The sequence below is a fragment of the Leptonychotes weddellii genome, chromosome X, assembly GCF_054177405.1.
Source record: "Leptonychotes weddellii isolate Sample4059 chromosome X, ASM5417740v2, whole genome shotgun sequence".
Lineage (NCBI taxonomy): Eukaryota > Metazoa > Chordata > Mammalia > Carnivora > Phocidae > Leptonychotes > Leptonychotes weddellii.
In genome coordinates, this window is record NC_138385.1 from 96,440,858 (window position 1) to 96,463,055 (window position 22,198).

A 22,198-nucleotide genomic window follows, 5' to 3' on the forward strand; every position below is an offset into this window, starting at 1 on the left:
CTGAAGGGTTTTATTCTCTGCCTTGACAGGAAATCATTTGGCATGTGATCATCGAAACTTCTGGGCAGTCAGAAGGGCTCAAAGTTATAGATGTGGCCTTGTGAAAAAGATTTTAAGGCTTAAAGTCATTAACATAGACTTTGTACCACACAGGGGATTTTGTGAAATTTGTACCAGATGGGGGAACATCACTGGGATAGGAATCAGGAAACCCGGTTCATATTCTGGCTCTTCCTCTATCTGGCTGGGTGACACAGAGCAGCTCCATTCTTGGAGTCTCACTGCCTGTCTGGAAAACGAGGATGAGCTTGGAATTTAGAGTCTTGCTTCTCAAACTGTATGGCTGAAGGAACAGTGTTGTATTTCCAATTCATCATTGCCTGATGCTTTTGTGAAATACAGCAAGAATGAATTACTACAAATCCCATGTGCTTGGCTGTTGACAATGTCCAATGGCAGTGCAAGTTTCTAAATGCTTGCTGTCAATTTCTGTACCTATCTCACTGTGGACCCTTGAGAATCCCTTATTTTATTTTTAAGATTATTTATTTATTTATTTGACAGAGAGAGAGACACAGCGAGAGAGGGAACACAAGCAGGGGGAGTGGGAGAGGGAGAAGCAGGCTTCCTGCTGAGCAGGGAGCCCGATGCGGGGCTCGATCCCAGGACCCTGGGACCATGACCTGAGCTGAAGGCAGACGCTTAATGACTGAGCCACCCAGGCGCCCCGAGAATCCCTTATTTTATTTTTATTTTTTTTTTTTAAAGATTTTATTTATTTATTTGAGAGAGAGAGAATGAGAGACAGAGAGCATGAGAGGGAGGAGAGTCAGAGGGAGAAGCAGACTCCCCGCCGAGCAGGGAGCCCGACGTGGGACTTGATCCCGGGACTCCAGGATCATGACCTGAGCCGAAGGCAGTCGCTTAACCAACTGAGCCACCCAGGCGCCCGAGAATCCCTTATTTTAGATGGGCACTGGTCCACGACCACATTTTAGCACCTGGTTAGGGCAGGGATTGACAAATCACAGCCTACAGGCCCACCACCTATTTTAGAAACCAAATTTTCTTAGCATGCAGCCACACCCGTTCACTTACACATTGTCTATGGCTGCCTCCAGTGCCTTGAATTATTGTGACAGAGACCCTGTGGCATCCAAAGTATTTACTTGCCCTTTATGAAACAACAACAACAACAACAAAAACTTTGTTCACCCTGGTTTAGAGGGAGCAGAAAATAAGGGAGCTAAATTAATTTTCTAAGGTCCTTTCAAGCACAAAGAGATATTAATTCTGCCAAGATGCCTGGTAACAGGGAAAATTGGCTGTCTGACCCCAAAAGAGAAATAGCCAGAAAATGCTGTCCCTTCTGGTAAATTAGATCAGTATGTCCTATAAAGATGTTCTGTTCCAAAAGGAAGTATTTCCTTTTTTAAATCCCTTTATATTTCCAATATTTCAGTGTATTCTATCTATGCACTCTGATTACATATATAATTGTATATTTAATCAGTTGGGGCCATTCAAGGTCAAAGCTCTGTCTAGATTTCTGGTTTATCCCTTTGTTAAATTCCTGGAAATGTGTGCTCTTATTTCATTTCTGAAACCTAGCCTATTCCTAAGTAATTATTAAATCTCTATTTGCTGCAAATACCTTTCTGGAATGAACTGCAATTTGTGGGCAGGACTTTGGAGGTTCTTTCTGGTTGAATGACCTTCATTTGTAGTTGTTCAGGGAGCCCTAGTAGTATCCCTTTTTACTACCTGGGCTCTAAACTCACAGGGAAAACAAGTATTTAGGATATTGGGAGAATGTGGTTTATATTTATGGACAACTGGATTTCCAGAATCAATCAGCCTTAACTCTACCAAGTGACCAGTGTCCCTGGAAAACCACAAGTCTCTGATAAAAGGGTGGGCTGAGAAGTCATTTTCAGATGGAGAGGCCAGAAGGACAACACTAATGGATATCCCTCCATGTTGAAGGAAATATCAGACATGGAGAGGACTAAATACTCCCAACTCCAACATCACTTAATATGAAACCTATTCATTGATTCATCTTACTGCCTATTTGTTACAGAAAAGGAAACTCCACTAATTTCCCACTTACTGTCCTAGGTTGAGAATGCTGTTGCCACAAGGCATTAGAGTTCTAGAATTACATCATAATGATAAAATATTTGCCTTTCTCAACATTTTGGAAACTGGAAAGTGAACAGATGCCTTATCCTCAACCAACTATTGCCTAATACAGATCTCTTCATTTTTCTTCAACAAAACTGACCTAGCACCATATTCCTATCTTAGTGATGAACTCAGTTATCTATCTAGCCTTTTATGCTAGAAGTATCAAGTTCATTCTGGATTTTTCTATTCAGCTAGTCATGAGCCTTGTCATTTTTATCTCAGATGTCTCTTGAAATCTTCCTCCCCATCCCCACCACAACTGCCTTAGTTCAGGCTATGAACTAAAAGCATTTAAAGTATATTTCCTGGGGGCACCTGGGTGGCTCAGTTATTAAGCGTCTGCCTTCGGCTCAGGTCATGGTCCCAGCGTCCTGGGATCGAGCCCCACGTTGGGCTCCCTGCTTGGCGGGAAGCCTGCTTCTCCCTCTCCCACTCCCCCTGCTTGTGTTCCCTCTCTTGCTGTGTCTCTCTCTGTCAAATAAATAAATAAAATCTTTTTTAAAAAATGAAGTATATTTCCTCTAACAGACACATTTTCCCCCCCATGTCACATCCCTCCAGTTTCAGCACCTCTGAAGTGGACAGCTCCATGTACCCTAAAAGCATCTGACCTCAAGCATTGCTGTTCTTTTCTGCCCTAGGACCCCAGAGGTCCTCTTAACCTCTGGAAGGCACAACTGGAGGTGCTAGGGAGTTAATATCTGGTGGCAGCCTTCAACAAGTGAAGAGTCGCTGGATAAACGCATTAGCCACTGCCCTCTGCTTCCCTTTAGAGAACTAACTCTGAGAATCATTCTACATGGATGCTCAGAGAGTGCCCAGTGGGTGTGAGTTTGGGTTATTCATGGTGGTAACAAGGTCATTCATGAAATCTTTTTATTGTATTTTTCTCATTCTTCCTGTTCCCTCATTCCTGCTTTACAGGACTACCTCCCAAGTAAACCACCTGCTCTCTAGTCCTTGTCTCAGGCTCTGTTTTGGAGGGAACACAAACTAATGTATTTACTCATCATTTATGAAGTTGGAAGGTTTTATTACTATTGCTTTAAAGATGAGAAACCCAAAGAATGAATAGATGAAGTAACTTCTTGAAAGTTTTATTTCTAGAACATGTCATAGTTAGAATACTTCCCAGTCCACTGTTTCCACAACACCAGTGTGTCCTTTCCACCCAAGATGCAAAGCGTTTTCCATGCAATACCTCATTGGCCAGTATAAAAATTCAGTGGTGGCAGAGGTAGGCATAGGGTATTTTATAACTCATTTGTAGAAAGTGGTCCCTTTGCAATTAGGCAAAATGGTAAATACTCATTAGATGAGCTTTGTTCAAGTGCTAAGGCCCATTTTTAGTGATTCAAAGAATGGAAATTTTATTAGCTCTTTATCTGTTTGTTTTCTGAACCATTCATATTACGACATACATTTACAAGTATGTTGCATTTCCTGAAATACAGCCAAATGAAGCACTTTATAAGCAAAATATTCCACTCAAATGATTTATTATCATTCACAAATCAATGAAAATGCTCTAAAGCTGAACAATTAAGCTTTCAAATATAAGTACTCAAGGTTGGCATCCTCGTTTAAAAAAATTCAAATCAGCTTTAAAGTATTAGCTCTAATTTCTGCTAAGCAGGGAAGAAAATCCCTATCCAACTGTGAACTATTTTTGCCTTTCTCAGTCTTTTAAAACATTAGAATTATGAAGACAGAAGAAATTTTGCTTAGCATCCCAAATGGTCATATATAATGATCAGGAGCAGAAGATATCCTAGGAATGCCCCCTCAGCTTTTCTAGTCTTGTAATCACACAAATGAAATGGGAAATTGGGCTAAGGAAAATGAGTAATGGGTCAGAGTCCCAGAATAAAACAGTATACTTAGTTGGGAGTTTTGAACATATCTTTTTAGTGAAGGAACTGTTTAGAGGTAGTGGTATAGTTAAGGGATGCTGGGGCACCAGAGTATGGCAATATCAGGAGGCTGTTAGCACCCTTAGACCTGGTGAGGCAAAAGAGGAAACAGAACTACCAGGCACAGTGATAGCTGGAACCACGGAAGACATTCCCTCACACACACCCCTCCCCCCGCCATAGGGATTGTTGTCACAGAAGAATGGCATGGAACTAGGAAAAAGTCACAGAAATAATTACTTTGACCTTTTCTCTTTTTTTAAATCTCCTGTGCTCTGATTACTCTCCAGGTGACCCCCCATTAGCTAAACCCAACCAGAAGCCAGAGGTTACAGAGGTCTGAGTGATGCAGTCCATAGAAGTCAGCCTCCTGGGGCACATAGAAGAACAGAGAAAGATGGAGAAGAGATCTAGGGGCTGGTGAAGGAAGAGGGAGGTTTTCATTTTATGTACTCACTCATGAGTCAAATCTGAGATATATACAAACAAAATCAGTTTCAGGGGTGCTTTGGCTCCCCAAAGGATAGGACTTAGACATAGCACTTACAGTGACCAATTGAGGCACATTTGAATTAGTTTTTAGCCTACAGTTTAGATTATCTACTAACATTTGTGAAAGTCTATACACATTTGGGTACATATTTATTTAAGCAGAGAATTGTGATAACTATTATAGGGATAGAGAATAATATTATTACTCTTAATATTAATATTTGAAATACTAAGGTTACACATATATTGGGTGACTGACTATTGCATCCACATCTCTAAAGTTTGTTTACTCAAATTAGACAAAAATATTTCATTTTTCCCCACATATTCTTGTTGAGAAAATGGGGAGATCACCAGTTGAGCTTCTAAGGAATGTTTTTGCCCTAGGGGACTTTGGCTTTTATCGGAGCGTGGTAATATGCTTATGAGTTTGCTGCAGTTCATTCATTTATTCATTCATTTCTTCACTGAACACTTTTTGAGTATCAAGCAGTGTGCTCAGTATAAGCAATAAATTGCAAAATGGTCCTTGCCTTGTTCAATATTACATGTTAGTTTGGGAGGTAGATAAGAAACAAGCAAATTCTTTAATAAAATATGTGCAGATTATGATCAGCACTGTACAGGAAATGAAACTGTGAGGGGATGAAATATAACTAGACAGAAGAACCAATCTCAAGTAGACAGGATGGTATTTTGAGATCCTTTTTGAGAAGAGAACATGACAACTAAGGCCTGAGGGATGGGGAGGAGCTGGACCTGCAAAGAGCAGGGGGAGGTGTAACCCAGGCAGAGGAAACAGCAAATGCAAACGCGTAGTGGCAGTAAAGGGCCTGGGTCTCAGGGCAATGTAGCTTCATCTTTCCTTAGGCCTGTGCGGTACTTCTTAAGTATAAATTTCTGGGGCCCCCATCCCAGACTCGCTGATTCAGGACCTAGAGAGGAGAGTCCTAGGAAACAGGTGAATACTATCATTAGGAACATTTGGGAAACCCTGCCCGTAAAGAACTATCAGTGGTATTTGGACCAGAGAGTAGTCAAGGAGATGGGGACTGAGTGTAAAGAATACTGGGTAATTTTGTTGGTTTTTCATAGTGCTCATTTCGGTGGTGTTCACCCTCTCAGAAGCAGCGATCAAAGTTAGCAGGTTCAAATGTATCAGACAACAACCTACTCCCTGGGCCCTGAGTCTGCCATCTGTTTTAGATACATAAGTCATCAGTGTGGTAGATGAAATTCCAAAGATATCCCCTCAAGATTCCAGTCCCCTAGTTGTTCAATCAAACACTAATCTAGATATTGTAGTGAAGGGATTTTGTCAGTGTAATTCTGGTTATTGAACCTTAAAATGGGGAGATTAACCTGGATTGCTTAGATTGGATTACCCAGTCTAATCACATGAGCCTTTACAAGCAAAGAAATTTCTCTGGCCAAAATCAGAAGAGAGATGCAACAGAAGAGGATGGCAAAAGACTCATTCAGAGAGATGCAGCAGAAACAAAGTTGTAGAGATTCAGGGCATGAGAAGGACCCGACCTGCTGATGTTGGGGTCGGGGGACACGCAGAAAGCGTAAGAAAGAATGTGGGCAGCCCCTAGGAGCAAAGGCCAGTCCCTGATTGATAGCTGGCAAGGAAATTAGGACCTCAGCCCTACAACCATAAGGAACTGGGTTGGGCCAATAACTTGAATGAGCTTGAAAACTGACTTTTCCCAGAGTCTCGCAGTAAGAAACCAGTCAGTCAACGCTTTTATTTTGGCCCTGTGAAATACGAAGCCAGGAAACCAACTAAGCTTACCAGGATTTCTGACCTACAGAACTGTGAGATGATACATTTGTGCTGTCTTAAGCCACTGGGTTTGTGATGATTTGTTATGGCAGCAATGGAAAAAGTACAGGAGATAACAGTCAAACTTAGCTCCCAAACTTAAGGCCACCTTTTATACCACCATCACTAGGATTCTCACCGATGGGTTAGTGAATTGAGCCATGCAGCAGTCACTTAACTTTTCTGAGACTCATGCTCCTGATTTGTAAAATGGAGATAAAATTATCCCTAAGTCATAGAGTGGACTCGAGACTCTAATGAGATGAAAGCGCTATATAAACTTTGCAACACCACACAAACATCTAGAGATTGCTTCCGTAGATTTGGAGGTGTCAGGATGCCTTTTAGCAAGGCGCTTGCACTTCAGCTCTCCCCATTGGTTACAAGCGGGGTTGCCTGGGCAGTCGACTTGGAGATGGTCTAGGATGGTACTTGGAGTTAAGGGCCGAGGCATTTATTGGGGAGTGTTGGGGATCAGCACCTACAGAAGGGAGGGAAATGAAGCAGGATTGGGCTAGAGAGAAATTGGGCTGGGATGCACTCTAAACAAAGGGTCAGCCCATCCCGTGGGGGACATTAGAGCTGGGATGGCCCTTCAGACTTGTCCCGGCATGTCCCAGGGTCTAGGCCTTTATGCCCCCTGCATTGTTCATCACTGGATGAAGTTGCCCTCAAAAGAGAATGTGAGCTTGGTCCAGTCTATTAGATTCAGCTGAGACCATCCCTGCAGAGGGCTCCCAGCATCTGGAAATAGAAGTCATTCATTCCTGAGGGGACATCTGGGAAGTCCCTCATAGTGTTCACTACAATATTCCTGACCTATAAAGATCTATAATACCATGTTTTTTCCATAACACAAAGGAAACTGTATCTTCTCCAGGTACCATTTTGACTTCTAAATCTTTTGTATGGGTCAGAAGTTCAGTCTCCTGCAAGATAGATGGTGTTCTGCTATCAGTAGCCTACTTCCACCTCTCAACAGTCTCTTGAACCAGCTCATTCTTTAGGGCTTCCTAATACCCATATATTTCTTGGCCAGATTGGAGCCTGCTTAAACACTCTAGCATATATGTCTGCCAACGCTGTGTCAAGAAAATAACAGTGGGAAGGAGCTAAGGAGAATCCCTTAGGAACCATCTTAAAATGCCTGTGGGCTAAATGCTTAAATGAACTGAACAACTGCTGGGGTCCCCAAGGCTCCGATTTCCTGTAGTAAAAGGGAACATTTTGTGCAGTGGCAGCCATAGGATTCCAGGAAAAATTTCAGCAGAGGCCTTTTAATATTTCATTTTCTCAAGCCTCTTCTCTCTTTCAAATGGCATAATCAACTGGAAATGTCTTATGACCTTGGAGTGTTTTTATACCATACTCCAAGCCTTACGAGTTACCCTGGAATATGAGAGCTGAAATGTTTTGTTAATATGTGATTAAAAAGGAAGGAACTAGAGAAAGAAAGGAAAAGGGTGGACGAGACATGATTTTTAAACCTCTTGTTTGGTTCTGTTCCCCTGGCTGCCAGTTTTATGCTTTTGGAATCAGCATTAAGTCTTCCCTGTCTATCATGAATGTTACTGTTTGCCTATTCCAGGGAGTGGAAAAATGTTCACTTGCACTGAGACCTTTGGCATAATTGAGAAACCACATTTTGACAAATGGGATTTTTGGTAAATACACTTTTCCCCCCAAATTTTCCAAGTGAATGTTTTCCCCCCAATGATACTTCAAATAAGACATATTCCTCATTCTTAGGGAATTATAGACAAAGGGAGAGGAAAACGTTCTGACTAGAGAGCATATAATCTTGATCTCTACCTAGATGTCCCACTGGCAAAGCATTTTTCCAAAATTGACTTCTTCACTATATCTGCTCCTCCTTCTGTATGTATTTACTGTTTTGGTAAGTGGCCCAAATACCCTCTCAGTCACCTAAAGTAGAAACTTGAGAATTAAAGGAAGTGAGGTTAGAGAAGATGGAGAATAGGAAGTTTTCCAAGAAATTAGGAAATCTAATTTTCTTTTTTTAAAAAAGATTTTTTATTTATTCATTTGAGAGAGAGAAACAGAGAGAGTACAAGCAGGGGAAGGGGGAAGGGCAGAGGGAGAGGGAGAAGCAGACTCCCCGCTGAGCTGGAAGCCTGACATGGGGCTCGATCCCAGGACCTGGAGATCATGACCTGACTTAAAGAACATCCAGCTCAGTCAAAGGAGGAAGGACACAGGAGCATGCAGGTTGACCCAGGAAGAAAGTGTCCAGATAAAGGGGATCAGAAAAAGAGACAAAATGGACAATTTGGAGATGATGTAGAATAAGGAAAAAGCTATCGGCCAAATATATAAAAGAAGATAATCAATTTAAACCTGATCCTGGGGACATTCTCCTCTGAAAGTCATAGGAAGGAAATGTAATAAAAGCTAATATTTATTGAGGAGTTCCCATGTATTGGCACTATATATTTTACATGCACTAATTCAGCAGCCCTATGAGGTAGGTAAAATTATTATCCCCTATTTTTTAGCTGAAATAACAAGGCACAATGGGGTTGTTCTCCTCTGGAGAACATCATTTGGTTCTAAGGTGAACAATATTTGGTCAAACCAATGTTAACAAAGCTTATAGGTTTTTAACCTTTAGGATCAATCTATAGACAAATCACAGGAAACTTAACTATGGTTATAATTCGGGATATAAATATTATCATGCAAGGAAAGGGATAGCTGACACTAGTTGAGGGATGAAAGGGAGGGAGGAGACATTGAAGGAAGGTTGGGGTACTCCTGTCTTTGTCTAATAAAATGAGAGAAAAGAGAAAGAGCTTGTGTTGGATAGCTCCAGACATGGAGATTTAAAATGCTGTTGAACGTTCAGAGGTGACCACGCTTGTCACTCTATTGGGTGGAATATAGAGGGGAAGGGAGCAGTAGGTAACAGTGTTAGGTCTACATCTAAAAATCAATAAATTGTTACAAAATGCTTAAGGTTGATACATACATACAAAATATCAGTATAAGCAAATTATTGAGAAATACAGCAGTACCTATCAGACAAAATTAGAAATAGTGGTTTCTTCAAAGGAAGACAACTGCAGTGTTACATCATAAGCTCTTTTGTCCTATTGTATGTTTAAGTATATTACTTTGTACACATTAGTTTGATAAGCCAGAGAAACAGAAGATACAACATCAACAACATCAGCGATTTGGTTTCAGGAAAACAACATCATCCCTTACATCAAATGAAAGGTGGCTAATTGGGAGTCCATTGATATTGTCACTTTGATCTTATTTATTTTGTAAATTTGTTTTGATTTTATAATAGAATAAAAGCATGAGGATTTTATACCTAGTTTTATGTATGTACATTTCAAAATATCACTGGAATAAAAAATACTGTAAGTCAACTCCAAGAGGCCAAACCATTTCTTTTGCTATCATTTTATCACTCAAGTTTGAGAAATACCACTTCACTGTAAGGGGTTAAGCTACCTTGGTACCAACTCATTACTCAAGGCTTGGTTCAATTTCATCTCTTCCGTGAAGCCTTTCCTCAATCTTCTAGGCAGAATTGATGATGATTTCCTTTGGGTCTCATTGTACACTGTACATGCATTTATCACAGCTCATGTCTCTCTTTATAGCATTGTTTACACAGATGTTTGGTTATGATTCCTAGACTAAAAGTGCTCATGAGTGGGGCCTGTAGCTTATTCATCTGTATCCTTAGCACCCAGCTCACACCCAGTCACATGCGAGGAACCCAGCATATGTTTGCTGAATCCAATGGGTGGTAGCAGCAATGATACTCTCTTGGCTTTCAGAATCCCCTTCAAAGGTTAGCCATCAAATTGAAAAAGCACAAGTTACTTTATCCACCATAGCCTAAAAGCTTTTTAGAAGTAGGGAAACATCGAGATGAACTTTAAGTCTTACAGTTAGATTTATGGCACATTAAGGGCATCATAAAAAGAGTTGTCTTAAGCTCCTCTCCTGAGTCTCTCTGTACCTCTGTAGAGATAAGGTAATGGTGTCATTCTATTCAGGTATAGTAAATATCGCTACAATGGTAGGATATCCTAGCATATAATGACATACCATAGTTAGTTACACATGATCAACTTTGTTAATATAACTTGGCAACACTGAGATTTTTGCTGCTACTGTAGGAAGGGGGCTGAACAGATTTCCTGGCGCCATTCTTAGGTCCTATACAGTTTATCCTTCCCGGAGGTGAAAATGAATTTGGCTTATGGGTATGTTTACTTAAGAAAGCAGACAATAAATCTGCAATACTAGAAAGCAAAGAGGTGAAATTGTTGAATTTTTCTGAAAAGGCCAGATTCAAAGGAGGAAGTAGTAAGTTTATGGAGCAATGTGTTCCTATGGGTTTTCATGGGTGGGATTGTCATTCACTGCCTCCTCTTCCACCCCCCCCCCCCCCGTGTGTCACCAGTACGATCACCCATTCATTAATTCATTTGGCAAGACACCAATTATAAGACACCAGTTAGGATCAGCATGTTGCCTGAGGCACCATGGTTGATTCACAACTAAGACGTGACCCTAATAAGCCAGTTAGAGTTTCGTGCAATTTGTCTCCTGACCAACCAGTCTATGTTACTTCCAGGTTTAGGACCTGGCTCTGCCAAAAGGGAACATGTCTCTTTCTATTGATTACAATTTTTTCAATGGAACTAAGTAACTCACAGGCAGGTATTTAAACAAAGGCATGAAACCTCCTTGGGAACCATTAAAGCTGGCTTAGTTGCTTTATTCTCAAGGAAAAAAAAACTTATTGTGATCTCAATTATAGTACTTCCTCAAAGGACGGTACCTAAGAGGAGCCACTGTGTATTATAGTTAAACCATTATGTGATACTTAACCCTCTGCACTATTTAAACTATTTAAATATCTCATTTTATTCCCGCTCCTGAAAAAAAAGTTGATTTCTTTAAAGAACGAGGAATAAGCCTCTTTTCTTAAATCTTCTACTTTTTTAGGGAATTTCTAGATAGTGATCTAGTTGGAAACATCAACATTTAAAAAAAATAAGGTTTATACAGTTCCTTCTGAATGTTCTTTTTCACAGAAATTGCTTCAAAACATTCTTAAGTATCTGCATTTGGCATTTATGGGAACTTCTTACTCTCTACATTATGTTTATAATAATAAAGTAGAACTTCTTAGCCAGGTGGCAAACCAGACTACCCGAAGAATACGAAGAATTCTTTTGCATGTATTTCCTTTCATCTGTCCTCTCCATTAGCTGTTTCCTTTAAGCTACCAATGCTTTTGTAAGTTATAAGAAGTCTCATTTGAAACGTAGGTATCAAATATGGGCTAAACGAAATATTTTCCATTCTCCTAAAGTAAGGCCAGGCATTATAATGTTAAGATATCCCCCCTCAGGGCCTTTGGGAATATATCACTCTTAGAACTCTGCGCTGATGGGTACAACCACAGGCCTCTCCAGAAAAGGTGCCATATTTAGACTTTAGTATAACAACACCTTTCTGTGAGCTCTGGGGGAGCACTCTTAACCCAACACACGTGTTCCATTGTTTCACCAGGCCTGGTCATAAAATAGGGTCTTAGTAATAATTATGAAGGAGTGTATCTTCATCCCTTACTCAGAATTGACAAAGCCAATTCTTCCCTCAAGTCCCTCCTGCTACTCCAGGAAAAACTCAGAATATTCCTGGAGCTGCTGCCCTCAAGTTCCCTCTTCCCCTGAGATGGCAGGGTCCAGCCTCAAGGAACTGTGAGTTCTTCTCAAGCTGGGGGTCGGGAACACCAGTGGTCACGTCACTGAGAGGAGGAGGGGTGGGAGGTGGGGGTGGGCAGTGATTCTCCTCCAGGTTGGGCACAGGACCAAGCTAAGCTCAGTGATGCGACTCTTATTTCTTTTTCACTGAAGATTCTGGGGGAACTTGCTGGGGGCTGTACATGTCTGAGAATTAGTTCAGTGAAAGGAGAGATGATAGGCAGTCATTTCAGGCTGAGAACTGAACCATTTGTATGAGGTAAGGGAAGCTTTAAGTTGGAGAGGATGGCTCATCTTTGTGCCACCTGATCTTTCTAGCAACAGTGACATCTTCAAAGTCACCATATTGGGTAACCGGGAGGTTTGGCTAAGGAGGAACAAATTTTGGCCCCTGCAAATTACAGTTTGGGTAAAGTGGTCCTTTTCTGGCTGGACCTCAACTTTCTTAGGTGGTATTTCACTGCTTTTCTAGAAGGCTCCTTTTGATAGAGAAGAGCACATGAACATGGCAACTAGAGGGTCTGTCTGACCGTATCACATAAGGGTCTTAATAGGAGCTGAGGGACGGCCCCTGAATGGGCCTTGAGTTCTGAGTCCACCAGTCTTTTCTACTTTGCCTGCCTGCTTCGAGCCCCAGCATGGTACACTGGACACCCAAGAATTACTTACCAAATCAATCACCTATTAGTTTGGTCATCTTGGGGAAGTTATTTAACCTTTCTGAACTTCCTCTTTTAATGTTTAGTAGAGATTATGATGCCTTCTTTGCAAGGTCATTTGTAAGGTGTAAACAGGGTGACATCCAGTTGATCCTCATTATTTGTAAAGTGGTATTTGTGAATTTGCCTACTTGGTAAAATGAATTTGTCACCCAATATCAATACTTAAATTTCTTTCACCATCATTCACAGAAATGCACAGAGTGGTAAAAAGTTTGAGTCCCCCAAAGTGCATGTTCCCAACTGAGGCCAAATAAGACCATGCTCTGCCTTCTAGTTTCAGCTCTCAGGCTAAACAAGTGTCCTTATTTTTTGGCTCTATTTAGTGCACAGGTTTTGTGTTTTTGTATTTTTTTTTTTGGTCATTTCACTGTTTAAAATGGCCTGCAAGCGTAGAGCTGAAGCACTGTGTGTTGTTTGTAAGTATAAGGAGGCTGGCACATGCCTTATGGAGAAAATACACATGTTGGGTAAGCTTTGTTCAGGCCTGAGTTACAGTGCTGTTGGCTGTGAGTTCGATGTGAATGAATCAGCAATATGTACTCAAGAAAGTGTCTTTAAACAGAAACACACAAAACAAAGTTATGTATTGATTGGGTGATGAAAATGTGACCATTATATTTTTTGGTATGAATTATGAAAAAAAAGAAAAAGAAAAAGAAAATGTTGACCAGACGATCACAGGAACTTAGCCCTGTATTTCCCCGGGAGCAGGGATTTAGTGTTTGCTAATTCAGTGTTTATGGAGATTTTATAGAATGAAACTACGGTGAGTAAGGAGAATTGACAGTACTCTGAATTGCCTGGTACTTAGTCGGGGCTAACCTTACACTTACTCCTTTGACTTCTCTCCTATGCATAAGAGTAAAATGATGAATTTTCTTTGAAGGGGGAGGATTGGCTGCTTCTTTACCCTCGTTTCCTTAGAGTGTTTCCTTGAAAACTTAATAGGTCTAATAAGAGACCTGACCTTTTTAGTTTACAATGAAAGGTCAGGAGCCTTCTGATCCTTGACACTGTGTACTCATACCTCCAAAATTACCTTTCTCATGAGGTTTATAGGAGACTCTCACAAAGTGAATCCATTTATTGTTCAAGGAGACAAGAGAAGACTGAATTATTCTTTCCTCTACTTCACTGTAGAAACATAAAATTCTGTCTGAACTTTGTAGATACTTTTGAGCATGTAAATGTGGTAGTGCTTGCTTTAATAAACTGTGCTCCTTCTCTCTTCTATATTGATACAGAGGGGTAGGGGTATTTTCTTTCTCCAACATATGCTTGGGTTTTGTTTTGGTAAAGCTGTTCTTTGTCAGTTTTTTTTTTTTTAAGATTTTATTTGTTTATTTGTCAGAGAGAGAGAGAGCACACAAGCAGAGGGAGAAGCAGGCTGCTGAGCAGGGAGCCTGACGCGGGGCTCGATCCCAGGACCCCGACGCGGGGCTCGATCCCAGGACCCCGGGACCACGACCTGAGACGAAGGCAGACGCTTAACGACTGAGCCACCCAGGCGTCCCTGTAAGTTTCTTGGGCTTGTTTGTATCTGGCAATGACTAAGATTACCAAGTGGCTCTTTGGCTTTGTTATAGTGCAGTTCAAATGATTCTAATGCACCTATTAAGTTAAAGTGGCTATGCTTGTGGGCTCTCAGTGAATCAGTTTTGTTGTCGAATAATGAAGCACCTCAGGTTTTCCAGATTTCTTTGTCTACTTAGAAAAATGGATGTCCAGGCATTTCATAAGGTACTAGATGATCCTAATTGTGGATTGAGGATGTTGCAGGCATAGGAAAAAATTACTTAGACTGCATTTCATGGCATGATTCTCAATTATTGGCTCCAGCTATGAACCAGATATCTGATTTTTCTAGGAGATACAGAACACTAATAGTTTAAGACAGAAAACAAGTTAGGGCTCCATTGATCCATCTTGTTGGCTGTTTTGAGGAACCCGTTTCACCAAGGGATGAGATAGGCAATGCTTGATTTTGTACTCATTAATCTGTTGCCTCTTCCACGCTCTTTTTTTTCCCCTGCAGATGTGCAGAGTGGTGTCTGAGTCAGTGACTCAGCATACTACTTCTTCTCGGGCAAGATTTCCCAACCCTTTGTGTGTGTGTGTGTGTGTCTATGTGTGTGTGGCGGGGGGTGGGGGAGGATTGCCCCAATGAGAAGCACTGCTTTCGAGAGAGAAAGCACATTCTGTGCCAAGCGGGGGTTTCTAGTGTTTTCCTGTCTCTGAGCCTCCAGGCCAGCAACAGAAAGTCATTGGTCCCTACCACTAAGGTTGCCCACCTGACTGTGCTCGGGAGAAATGTGGCTACCACATGACAAGCTTGGTGTCTCCCGTTTTCCTGTCCAGAGAAGGAAGAAAACACTGCCCCTCACAGAAGCTTCATTTTGTTCTGATTTTTGTTTCCTTTTTCCTTCATAGAGGACAACAAGCATAACAGCTTCTTCAAGGTATAGAACAACCCGATCATCTGATTTTCAGCCTTCCTCAGTTCTCCAGAGCTCCTGACCATAAACGTGAGCAACTTCCCTTTTTTGATCGTTCCTTCCTCAGGACCTTTGTCTAGCCAAGCTAATTGGCTCAGTGCAGAGAGGCAGAGGGATATGGAGGCTAGGAGCGCAGACCCAGTTCAAAGCCTGGCTCTGCAGTTCACGTTGTGTGACTTGGAACGGCTCAGCTTACCTTCTGGGTACTTTAGATGTCTTCTTTACAAAATGCTTCTAATGATATCACCACCCGTAAATCGTTACCATGAATCTTAAATGAGTTAGTACCCTCACAGCCCTTGGTATGGCGGTGCAAGGAACATCTGTGTTTCAGTGGAGATCCCCACCACACCTTTCCCCTTTTACCTGCTTCGGGAGCTACAGGAGCTATTTTACAACTCTAGCCTGCAGAAAACGGAGAGTGATGCAATACAAGTCTTGTCCACAGACATGAAATTGTCCGGTCATTGATGCTGCCATTATCTAGCTGCTTTTATTTCGGTGTCTCTCCGAGTAAGGACCACAGGGAGCTGACATCTTGGCTCTTCTTCCTTTCAGTGTCTATGCAATAAGTTGAGTGTACAAAGGGTTCATGTTTCTTTACTGGCCAGATCTGTCAGGCCTCGTCTGACGTCCCAAAGCCCGTCTGCTTGTTACTGTAGCTCTTTATACCATTGGGTGTTATTTTTGTCAATAGCCTGCCATCTTGTACCTATCCTTTTGGATGTTTTCTGCGGCAGGATTTATTATTGAGTGTTAGGGACAACCCAAAACTGAGTGCACAAACATCTGTGGCCTCCTAGCCCATGTCATCCCAGCCCGTCTTAGTTAACTACGGTGGTGTAGCACACTACCCCCAAACTTAGCAGCTTACAACAGCACACACTTGTTACCTCGAAGTTGATGTGGGTCATGAATTCAGGCATGGCTTAGATGTGTGCATCCTCCGGCTCCGAGAGTTTTACAACTCTGTGATCGAGGCATTGACCGAGGCTATGGTCTCATATCAAACTCAGCTGGGGAAGGATCCCCACTCGCATGGTGGTTGTCAGGATTCAGTCCCTCAAGGGCTATTGGACTGAGGGGTCTGTTCCTTGAGGATTATTGGCTGGAGGTTGCCCTCAGTTCCTTGCAATGTGGGCCTCTCTACATTTGCTTGATCAAGGTGTACAAACTAAGAAGCCAATAAAGGCAGACTACCAGCAAGATGGCGTCACAGTCTTTTATAACTTAATCACTGAAGTCATGTCCCATGACTTTACCATATTCTCTTCATTAGGATCAAATCACTAGGTCTAGCTCACGCTCAATAGGAAGGGATTATGCGGGGATGTGAATACTAGGAGGATGGGAATCATGAGGAGCCATCTTAGAAGTCTGCCCATCACAGAGACAAATGTGAAGCAAATCTGACGGGGCAGACAAAATAATCATGACCCCAAACTCCCTAGGCTTCACGAGCAGAGGTACAAATAAGGTAACATTATTATAGCTTGTAGTCCCCACCTGCTGACACCGTGTCTTCAGCCTCTCCCTCAAAGTCAACCTTGTTTATTTCTGAGAATCCACCAAGGTATCTCATACGGTCTCATATGGTCTCAGCCCACCCTGGTCTTTAGCTACAGCTTTTACGAACAGCACCCAGGTACTGACATTAGTATTCCCAGAGATGGAGTTTCTTTCAGTCCTCGTTGCACTCTCGAAGCCATCTACAAACACACACTTGACAGAATGCTCCCTACCTGCTGGAGTCACAACTTAGATACCCGAATGGCACTGCTGATTTCCCAATGTTCCTGCCGTGTAGAGCCCCTCTATTTGGTCAAACCCCCTCGTTCAGGTCAGTTTGGGGAATGGGTATAATAGCATCCTCATTGCGTTTTGATCAGATGCTCAAAACCTCCTCATAGGTTCCCTCACTATTTCCCATCTGTGTTAACACCTAGAGACCGTTGTAAATGTTTAACAATTGGCCCTTTAAAAAAAAAAAAAAAGCCCTGATTTGGAGCATTTGCCAGTTTCCATGGTATAAGTGCTCCCACCATGGATGATTACAAATGACCAATGTGACATCAGTGAATGTGGAATTGGGAGGATATGGGAGCAGGCAGCTCTTAGCAAGCCAACATAAGCTGGCTCCAGTGAACCATTGTTTGGACAGAGCCATGATAGGAACCTGAGCCTGGACTAGCTGGAACCTCACTATGCACTCCACATGGATATTCACCTCCATCTGATAAGGCATGGGATTAAATCACTCTACTGATACTCTAGCCATGACTCCGGAACTCTTGTGGATTTCTTTCACGGAAGTTGCTTCCACGGCAAACTGGGCCTAGACCTCCGTATCCTCAGAGAAAAGTCTGAAGTACTGAAACAGTCCCCCAAATTTATAGCCCCTTTAAGATCCTGTTTCCCAAGATCCTCATGGACTCCAGGCTATTTCACAGACTTGGGCTGTTCCTCTGGGTCTTTGATCTTTCCACCCTCTATCCCACCATGTTGGCCCAGCCTGAAGGACTGAGTTTCCACCCCGGTTCTTCTTCCTTGATTCTAGCTAGGACCCCATTTTACTGTTAAGGGACACTATTACCCCATATAAATTGATCCAGTTTCTTTTCTTGAGGCTTAGTTTTGCCCCCTTTACAATGAATATAATCATGGACTCAGAGCTTCTTGACACACAAAGTAGTAGAGATTTTGGAAAGAGGCGGATATGCCCTTATAATTCCATAGAAATGTGACCTTGGGTGGATCATTTAGCTTTCCTGAGTCTGAGCATCTCTGTATGTTTAGTGGAGGTGAGAACACCTACTTCCTAGATTTGTTATGGGGTTATAAATCAGAGGATGGATATAAAGTTCTGGGCACAGAGTACGTGTTTCACAAAAATATCTCCAAATACCCCATTATTGCTTTTATTGATTGTGTACACATGTTCTCTCTCTTACCCTCCATCTTTAAGCACAAGTGAATCTCTATCCATGGACACAAGGTTGGGGTTGGGTTGGATGGGGCTGAGTTGACCCGTCTTGGGCTGAGGGTCAAGCAGGAGACAGAGAGAGTTGTCACCCTTGTAAGGAGGTTCAAGACCTGGTACCACGTTTGCTTGTGTTTTTTTTTTTTTTTTAAATTCATGTTTGTATTAATTTTTCAAAATATAAAGGTATAACCTGCTCATCTTTAGAAAAATATATAGTCATGTATTTTATTTTATTTTTTATTTTTTATTTTTTTGATTTTATTTATTTATTTGAGAGAGAGAATGAGAGAGAGAGCATGAGATGGGGGAGGGTCAGAGGGAGAAGCAGACTCCCCGCCAAGCAGGGAGCCCGATGCGGGACTCGATCCCGGAACTCCAGGATCATGACCTGAGCCGAAGGCAGTCACTTAACCAACTGAGCCACCCAGGCGCCCTATAGTCATATATTTTAAAAAGCTAATTACCCACTCCTCCCCCTTTCCTATTCTTTTGTTGAAAGCAATGTGTTTATCCTTCTGTAACTTATACATGCTACACAAACATAAATGCATATACTAGGGCTTTCCTTGATGCTTATTTTTATAAAATGGGTCCCTAAGATATGCATTACTCTGCAACTTGTTTTTCTCACTTAATAATTCATCATATGGACATTATTTGCTTTTTTGTATGCTCTCAATACATAGTTACTGAAATATTTATTTGTGAAATAAGACTATAAAATTCTTTTGTTGTAACAACTTTATTGAAATATAATTCACATACTATATAATTCACCCATTTAATATGTAGAATTCAGTGGCTTTCAGTACATTCAAAGAGTTTTACAACCATTAGCACAATCAATTTTAGAACATTTTATCACTCCCCAAAGTACCTTTAGCAATTGCCTTCCATTTCTCTCCACCAGCCCTCTACCCTCAGCAGCCCTAGGCAACCACTAATCTACTCTTTGTTTCTAGAGACTTGCCTGTTCTCCACATTTCCTATACATGGAATCATATGTTTTTTTTTGTAACTGACTTCCTTCCCTTAGCATGTTTTCAAGGTTCATCCATACTGTAACATGTATCAGGGTTTCATTCCTTTTTATTGCTGAATACTGTTACATTGTATGGATATGCTTCATTCTGTTTATTCACCCGTCAGTTGATGGTTATTTGGACTGTTTCCACTTTTTGGTTATTATGAATATTGCTTCTGTGAACATTTGCATATATCATTTGCTTTTTTTTGAGGGGGGAGGGGCAGAGGGAGAGGAAGAGAGAAAATCTTAAGCAGGCTCTGTGCCCACTGCAGGGCCCAACATGGGGCTAGATCTTACCACCCTGAGATCATGACCTGAGCCAAAATCAAGAGTCAGACACTTAACCGGCTGAGCCACCCAGGCACCCCTATCATTTGCTTTTTAACCCCCAATTTTCTGGTCACCTGTTGACCTCTTTCTCATTCCACACCCCACGTTCTGGGAATGCTTAGTCCTCAGCAGAATGCCAGAGTCCCTAATTTAGGGGTGTGCGCCGATGTTCAAGCTTCCGTTATACACTAGGTCTGCATGTTTTATGGTAGATGATATCGGACACTAATTCTGAAAACAACAGTTTTTCTTCTCCAACAACAAAAATAAATTCGTACTTCTCCTGACAACTTGGTTTCATGATATAATCAGAAGATACCCTGTGGTAAAATAATAACAATCTCCGCTCTGTATCTTCAGTACAGATCTCTTTCCATGTCAAATATCTGGCTGCCTGGACCATCTGGATTTCCTATAGGCTTCTCTAAAGAGCCTGTCCAAGATGGTGCTCATCACAGTCCCTGACACTCCATCCTCCACAAATGCACTCTGACTCCTGCATTCCCTACACGGGTGGAAGGCACCCGCTTATGTACTGCCACGGAGTCAGAAATCTATCAATCTGTTCTGCGTATGATCAGTTACCCAAGGCATGTCAAGCTCTCTGAAATAGTTCTCTAATTCATCCTCTTCTCCTTATCCTCACTGCTACCTCAGTTCAACCTTTCGCAATATCCCCTTGTGTGCCATGACCTCCTGAAACACACAGTGTTCTGTGTTTCCGCATTTTCTTTGCCCACGGTATCCCTCTCCTTCTCACGTGCCTGGTTAGTGTTAAGTCAACTTTTAAGACTCACCTGAAGTGTTACCTTGTCTCCAATGGTCTTTTTCTCCCTTTGCCTTCAAGTCAAGTGAGTTGCCCTTTTTGCTCCTTGGCACACTGCTCTTACCTTTATTTTAGCACTTACCATGTTCTGGTGTAGTTACTGGTTTGTCTATTTCTGCTTTCATTTGATTCTGAAATTCTTCTGTCTTTTATTTTTTATTTTTTAAATTTTATTTTTTTAAAAAGATTTTATTTATTTATTTGACAGAGAGTGAGCATGAGCGGGGGGGCGGTGGGGAGCAGAGGGAGAGGGAGAAGCAGGCTTCCCATGGAGCAGAGAACCCGATGCGGGGCTTGATCCCAGGACCCCGGGATCATGACCTGAGCTGAAGGCAGATGCTTAACTGACTGAACCACCAGGCGCCCCTCTTATGTTTTTTAAATCACTGTAGCTCACACATTAGTAGTAGTAGTAGACAAATATATGTTTAATAAGTGAATGAATAACTAAACTTTTGTATATAAAGAAAAATTTGGATAAATGATCAATTTTTCAAATATATTTGAGGAACTCCCCTCCTTATTAGATCTCAGCTGTTCATTTGTTACATGTCCTACATTCCAGGGTACTTACGTAAATATGTAACTGTTTTCATCTATGCTTTCTCCATCTGATTTGATAAATTTTAATGATTAGATTCTGAATAATTGCTGAGACTCCTTGAAATATGCATAATAGATCCATTAATAGTAATTTCTAATTAGAGTATTTTTTAAATGAGCAAAGTGATAGAATAAATCCATTAAGTCCCATTAAATCCCTCCATAAAAGTGAACACTTTGCGTTTGTTAAGGGTTCCTTAATGAAACATCATTAGCCCAAGTACTTCAGAAATTAATATGAAGCCCTCTGCACAGAGTCATGTCTTTCAGAAGCACATGCCTTGTTAGGTGGCTCCATGGTCAGAGCTCATCAATTCCATAAGTTTATCACACTGAGACTCACTTTAATGCTTTGCTAAATATTAATAGAAAAATATCATTAGAGTTGTGTACATTATTTATTAATCTAAAGAGGTAACATCGCCCACAGCAACTTCTTTTAAGATCCATCTCCAAGGGCGCCTGGGTGGCTCAGTTGGTTAAGCGACTGCCTTCGGCTCAGGTCGTGATCCTGGAGTCCCAGGATCGAGTCCCGCATCGGGCTCCCTGCTCGGCAGGGAGTCTGCTTCTCCCTCTGCCCCTCCCCCCTCTCATGTGCTCTCTTTCTGAAATAAATAAATAAAATCTTTAAAAAAAAAAAAAAGATCCATCTCCAAAAGGTAGTGAAACAAAAGCAAAAATGAACTTTTGGGACTTCATCAAGATAAAAACTTCTGCACAGCAAAGGAAACAGTCAACAAAACAAAGAGGCAACCCACAGAATGGGAGACAATATTTGCAAATGACACTACAGATAAAGGGCTGGTATCCAAGATCTATAAAGAACTTCTCAAACGCAACACCCAAAAAACAAATAATCATGTCAAAAAGTGGGCAGAAGAGATGAACAGACACTTCTCTGAAGAAGACATACAAATGGCTAACAGACACATGAAAAAATGTTCATCATCATTAGCCATCAGGGAAATCCAAATCAAAACCACACTGAGATACCACCTTACACCAGTTAGAATGGCAAAAATGGACAGGG

The 22,198-nt window shown here is 41.5% G+C and overlaps 1 protein-coding gene across 1 annotated transcript in view; it reads left to right on the top strand.

Moving 5' to 3' along the window:
- The window catches only part of LOC145717893 (uncharacterized), a 216,967-nt gene that overhangs the window by 13,870 nt on the left and 180,899 nt on the right, over positions 1 to 22,198 (top strand). The window contains exons 2-3 of the mRNA XM_081809151.1: positions 14,256 to 14,419; positions 15,335 to 15,429. The gene's annotated coding sequence lies outside the window, so the exon portion shown is untranslated. The remainder of the gene's footprint in view (positions 1 to 14,255; positions 14,420 to 15,334; positions 15,430 to 22,198) is intronic.